Genomic DNA, 6,953 nt, shown 5'->3' on the forward strand with positions numbered 1-6,953 from the left:
TTCTTACAGTAGCCCACGTGATTCCTACAAGTAATTGAGATTTCAGATGAGAATGTCAGTTCATTTCTCATTCAGATATTGATAATGACCTATTAAACAACGTATTATTTAACACTGAAGTTAAAGGTTGTGTGTATAATGTTACTATCTCTTTTTAATGCATCTCTCTCTTACACACTGTTCTGTTTAAGTATGGGTGCCATTTATATATGAATTCTCATGATGCAAGTTTATTTTAAATACTAACATAAAACTGTTTATGGTTATATTGTTTTCACAGATGCATTGATGTGTAGTGATGCAGTGCACAACTGTGAGGATGATACAATCAACATGTTCCTAAACTGTGATGCAGAAACACAATGGGAGGATCCATCCGTCTCTGACCACAACTACACTTTAAAATCACAACTCAACCTGAAGCAACCTACATCTGATATGGGAAAACAATGGTGCGGTTTCCCGGACAGGGCTTATCCTGGTCCCAGGCTAAAATGCATATTTGAGCTACAATAATTTAAAAACACCTTGTACTGACTGTAACGGTGGTGCTTTAAAGAAAGCGATAAGAAGGTGAATCCATGTGCAAAAGGTGTTTATTAGTAAAATCCCATAAAGGGCCAGCAACCAAATCCAAACAGGGTTAATCCAACAAACGTAATCCAAAATACAGGCAATGTGTAAGGGCAGGCGGCAGTACAGGCAAAATCCAAAATAACAGGCACAGGTCAAAAAACAGGCAGATCCAGGTAACAGGTAAAACAGATAAACAGATAACAAAACAGAATTCAGGTAACAGGTATCAGACAGGACACAGGCAGGCTTACTATGTATAATATTCAGCAGGGAACAGGTGAACAGGAAGTGACTTATATACAAAACAGACAGGAAGTGTGAACTGAAACATGGCATGATGATTTCAAAATAAAAGTCTGAACAGAGCAGAGTATCAAAATAAAAGTCCAAAATACAAAAATACACAGAACACAGAACAAAACCATTACACTGACATACCTCAACATATATGAGTGCCATTGTTTTGTCACAAGATGCGCACCAGTCTTGTTTTTTTTGTAGGGTTTGTAAAAACTAAAATGTCCTAATATAATTAAATCCTAGTCCTGTAAACCCTGTCCGAGAAACTGCTTCAATGTGTTGAGCTGGCACAAATGTACATATCTCTGCTGAGAAACAACCATCTTTGGTTCAGCTTTACAGAGGGTTGATATTGCATCCATTACACAGTCGCCAAGCACTTTATCAGTACATACACCAACAGCTTCCAGATAAACACTTGGGATCAGCTCCTGATGACTCCGATGAAGCTGTGTCTTAATTTATTGCAGGGTGGTCTTGCTTTACCTGTTGTAAAGTTACATTAAACCTTCATATGTGCTCAGATGTCATGCAGTGATATTAAACATTTACAGTGTGATCAGATGTTGTGCATTTATATTAAACCTTTACAATGTGATCAGATGTTGTGCAATTATATTAAACCTTTACAATGTGATCAGATGTTGTGCAGTTATATTAAACCTTTACTATGTGATCAGCTGTAACCTGCCATGCAGTTATATAAACCTTTACAGTGTGATCAGATATTATCTGTAAGGAATTTTTTAAACCATATGTGAGCTTTGTAGATTCCACTTAAATGGATTTAAGTCTCCTGATTTGAAGGAATAAGTGTTGGCAAGTTTGCAAATGAATTCTATCATGGTACTACATAAAAACGAAATAGTTATTGGACTGGAAAAGGTGCACATTTGCTTTAAAAAAGACGAAATCACTGTGTAAATATTGGTAGACATACTTTTAATAATTTTCAATGCTGCTCCATCAACTCCTGACAGGACGAGGTAATTAAATATGCCATGTTACTTGCCGCGGCCGCTTCATATCGTCTAACCACAAAATGAGGAAGAGCAAAGATTTAAAAAGGGGCGTGGCGGAATAAAGTGAATTCAACTGGCTGGTTTATCCCCACCAGTGTGTAACATGTAAAGTTAACGTTACAACGTAGCTTCGAGACTTTGCAGCGGCCTGAATAGCATTACATTAATAAACGTTAATAAGCTTTTAATCGCGTATAGAACATTAATATAAGACGATAATTCTGTAGATCGACTAACTTACATGCATGCATAACATATTAATTTCCGTCAGCACTGTTGCTTCACCCGTTGGAACATCCTACTAGTTTAGGGAGTTAAAAAAACGTGTTGGAAAAGAACAAAAAATCGTTCTGTGATCGTTCTACACAACACCCAGAAGCTGCAAAAACCGATTGAGGTTACACTCTATTGAATGATCGCAACGTTGAGTGCAGGCAGCCCACACATCTCTCACATGTGTTTGACTTCATACTGATCTACGCGCAAACCGATCGTGACATCAAGTCGCGAGTTCAAACCTTTTCCGGGGCTTTCCCAAAACTCTCGCGGTACTTTGATGTCATACCACGTGCTGTCTGCGCATCTCGGTGTTAAGTCAAACACACCTGAATGTATTTGTTGGCTGCACTCCCTTGCGCTCAGTGATGTAGGTGTAAAGAAATAAATGTATTAAATTTATATTATATAAATAAATATTGTTGTAAAAATCTTTATAAAATGATTAGCTGTCATTAATAAATTAATATTTGATTTGAAACATCAGTATACGTAAATTTCCCTCAAGTTATGAAATGCCTAAATAAGATCAAAATGGTGAAAATACAACAATGTATATTTGACCAATTTAGCATTTATTAACTTTTGCCTTTTTAAATTGACTTCAGAAAGTTATCTACAGCCACACATCCACTGTATACCAAGTTATGATGATCAATTATGAGAATGCAAAAGGATTTATAGATCAGTAAACAAGCAACAAAAAGGTATTGTCTTAATATATTTCTGCCTTTGTTACTTATTCATGTATTTGAATTACATAATTCAAAATCAAATGTTAATAATTATAGGGTTTCAACTTGTTGCAACTTTACAAAAAATGTAGAATTTGTAGGAGCATGGACAACTGAGTAACAAAGTCATATTATGCAGATGGGTGCTCATGGTGGCCTCCAAATAAATACATGGACAGGCTGCTAAAGAGGGTCAGGATGATGGAGATGCAAGAGCCAAAGACAGCACGGACCAAACACCAGGCCAGAATTCTGCATGAGTCAGGTGAGCAGAATCAGTTACACTGTATAAAATCATTAATTAATAGACAGTACAATTAATAACACATTATTTTTAATAGCTGTAAAAAACAAAAGAATGAAACAGTACCTGCATTTTAGTTTCCAGCCTTTTTCACAAAGTTGCCGACAACTGGAAGAATGTCCCAAATTGCTGAAAAAAGAAATTCAGTAAGTCCTTATAAAAGAGACAGTTTATAAGGTAAAACGGCTTCATTTAACTTCAAAAATACCCCTAAATCCTTAAAGAACATGCCCACATTTTGGGAATTTCGCTTATTCACCGTATCCCCCAGAGTTAGATAAGTCCATACATACCTTTCTCATCCCTGTGCGTGCTGTAACTCTGTCTGATGCAGCCCCCGCTAGCTTAGCTTAGCACAAAGACTGGAAGTAAATGGCTCCATCTAGCATACGGCTTCCAAACATGACAAAATAACGCAAACATTTTCCTATTATGTGTTGTGATTTGTATAGTCAAATTCACTACCAGTCTTTTGTTTTAAGCTAAGCTAGCGGGGGCTGCGTCAGACAGAGTCACAGCACGCACGGACACGAGAATGGCACGCATGGACCCATCCAACCCTGGGGGATACTGTGAATAAGCCACATTCCCAAAATGTGGGCGCGTTCCTTTAAAAATCAGCACCCCTAGTTAATTTGGATGCTAAAACCTAAGGCAGGTACAAGCCTAGGATTTAGTGTGTTTATTTGTAAATGTAAAAAATGCAGCTAACCAATCCCAGCTCCAGTGGGCAGGTTAAAGAGTATTTTTTTATATGAGACAGAAAACAGAAACACATTTTTAATGGCATTTAAAGACTACATTTTCTGTTTAATCCATAGATTGAGTAATTTTCACTCTAGAGACCCTGGGGTGACCACCAAGGACGAATGCAAACTAAGTGACCTACAAAACAAAAAACATTAATATTTTACGACTGTTTCAAGATAAGTACTCTGCATATTTATAGTAGTGATGCGCGGGTCGGCGTTTTTTCCAACCCGCGGGTCCCGCTTTTATGAAATATTTGGCCCGCCCCAACCCGCACCGCAACACTGTATCTATTTTTACAACCCGCACCGCCCCGCGCCCGCGACCATTAAAATAGACATACAAGGCATTTGTAATGTAAATAAAAAGAGGCTTTATTTCAGCCTAAGAGTGCTTGGAAACAGCCATTAGATTACATCGCCCCGTAAACTGGCAACAACATACACCAATGAGCCATAGAAACCAGCATGGTCATATTAATATAGAGATAGGATAATGATAAACCAGGGGTGTCCAATACATCGATCGCAAAGGCAATGCTGGTAGATCGCACAAGTTAACTGTGTATTCTCATGCTGCTCCATGCCTCCACTGGAAAATTGGCATTATGAGTAATTGTGAAACACTTAAGTCTTTTTGAGTTGCTGTGCCTTTCTTCTCATATGTGTTTTTATAAACCTTATGCCTGCCCGCTGCAGCTTCGTCGTGTAAACTTCCGACATTGCTTTCATGCACGAGCTGAAGCACGCGAGAGCGAGCGAACGAGGGAGAGAGAGAGAGAGAGAGGCAGCGTTGTGCTGATATATGCTTCTGATACTATTGTAATTTTCTTCCAAGTTTGTTTCACTAAATCTCCGCTATTTTAAACAGTACTCGACATGTGCTCCAGGATTTTTTTTAACTCCTCAAGAAAATAGAGTAATGGTGACATCCCTAAATCCAATGTAGATATATGCAGTATAGTCCACGCATTTAAAGTGTTTTTAGCATGTAGAACTTGTCGGCTTTATCATTTTAAAAGTAGATCACCACACAAAAAAGCAGCATTTGTATTATCTATTCACAAATTCCCTACCTTAATTTCTCCTGCAGATCGTCTTTCATCTTTTAATTCTCCGTTTGTTTTGTTGTTGTGGCTGGCGACCCGCGCATCACTAATTTATAGCAATATGCAGATTCTTGAGTAAGAATTTCTCTCAGACAATATAGACTCAGATGGCTTCATGGTTGACCATATTTGTAGTTTAACCATTTCTATCATGTTAAAGTTCTCACACAAAAATTGCTAGTCTAAGAATTCTACAAGAAACCTTGTTCCCCACAAAGGCTTGATGGGTTGTGCAACTTACCTGCTTCCCTTTACAGCTCCAGTGAGTGTCTCTAAGGTAGATCCTAATGGAGATGGATGGAATGTTGATCCGCCTAACATGCAAGGTAAAAGAGCATTAGATAGCATAGTGGATAAACAAATAACTTTTTTCATTTTCACAGCATTTTCAAAAACAACATAACACTTGCTATTACATTGTTATATATTACATGACTCTGATCTAACTCTGATCCATACAAAACAGATTTTCTGTACCGAGAACTTTGGATGACCATCAAGACAGAAAGTTTTCAAAAATCTGACCTCAATTTTAGTAACCATTTAAGGATTGTTTTTCTTTTAGTTGATTTAAATAATACCCTAAAGTCCTCCGTTCATCTTCGGAAACACAGTTTAAGATATTTTAGATGTAGTGCGAGAGCTTGCTGACCCTCCATTAAAAATGTATGTACGATATACTGTTCATGTCCTGTTAGGTAATAAAAACATCATCAAAGTAGTTCATGTGACATCAGTGGGTCAGTTAGAATTTGTTGAAGCATCAAAAATACATTTAGGTCCAAAAATAACGAGTTTATTCAGCATTGTCTTCTCTTTCAGGTTTGTTGTGAACCGTGTGCATGACACTGCTGCCGTACGATGCTGCTGGCGTGTTATCTGGTGTGCCCAAGCTTTTTTTTTCATTTCCAGTCTGAGGGAGACGCTGTAAACAAAACAATCTTCGCAAACATTTCTGAGGATAACACGTCAGCAGCGCCACTGTGCACGCGCATTCACAACAGACCCGGAAGAGAAGACAATGCTGAATAAATCGTTATTTTTGGACCAAAATGTATTAATGATGCTTCAACAAATTCTAACTGACCCACTGATGTCACATAGACTACTTTGATGATGTTTTAATTAACTTTCTGGAAATGAGACAGTATACAGCACACATTTTTTGGAGGGTCAGAAAGCTCTCGGACTAAATCTAAAACATCTTACACTGTGTTCCGAAGATGAACGGAGGTCTTACAAGTTTGGAACAACATGAGGGTGAGTCATTAATTACATTATTTTCATTTTTGAGTGAACTATCCCTTTAAATGGAAGAACACCACCGCTTTCCAAAATGTTGCTATGTTTTTACCTTAGACGAATTAATACATAGCCTACCCATCTTTTTTCAATGCGTGCACTTAATCTTTGTACAGCGCGTGGTGAATGTCTTAGCATTTAGCCTAGCCCCATTAATTCCTTAGGATCCAAACAGGGATGAATTTAGAAGCCACCCAACCCTTTCAGGTTTTCCCTATTTAAAGACTGTTACATAAGTAGTTACACGAGTAAGTATGGTGGCACAAAATAAAACTTGGCAATTTTTTAAGCGGTTAAAAATGAGAACTATGCTGTATGGCAAAAGAGCAAAGTTTGCAGCACTTCGACCTCGGCGCACAGTAACATCATCACTCCTGATTACTCCACCTCTCGCTCAAACTCAAAAGAGGGGGAGTAGTCAGGAGTGATAATGTTACTGCACTCTGAGGAATGAATGGGGCTAGGCTAAATGCTAACACATTCACGACTCGCTGTACAAATATTAAGTGCATGCATTGATAAAAGATAGGGATGTATTAATTTATCTAAGTTGAGGTAAGAACATAGTAAAATATTGAAAA

The 6,953-nt window shown here is 37.8% G+C and overlaps 1 long non-coding RNA gene across 1 annotated transcript; it reads left to right on the plus strand.

The window, feature by feature from the left end:
* The first annotated feature begins 2,746 nt into the window (after nucleotides 1-2,746).
* On the plus strand, nucleotides 2,747-4,109 carry LOC129417069 (uncharacterized). Its single transcript, XR_012370678.1, has 4 exons — nucleotides 2,747-2,881; nucleotides 3,048-3,173; nucleotides 3,290-3,358; nucleotides 4,034-4,109. It is a non-coding gene; the product is annotated as an uncharacterized lncRNA (long non-coding RNA).
* Nucleotides 4,110-6,953: the final 2,844 nt, after the last annotated feature.

Source organism: Misgurnus anguillicaudatus, chromosome 8 (assembly GCF_027580225.2).
Source record: "Misgurnus anguillicaudatus chromosome 8, ASM2758022v2, whole genome shotgun sequence".
NCBI lineage: Eukaryota > Metazoa > Chordata > Actinopteri > Cypriniformes > Cobitidae > Misgurnus > Misgurnus anguillicaudatus.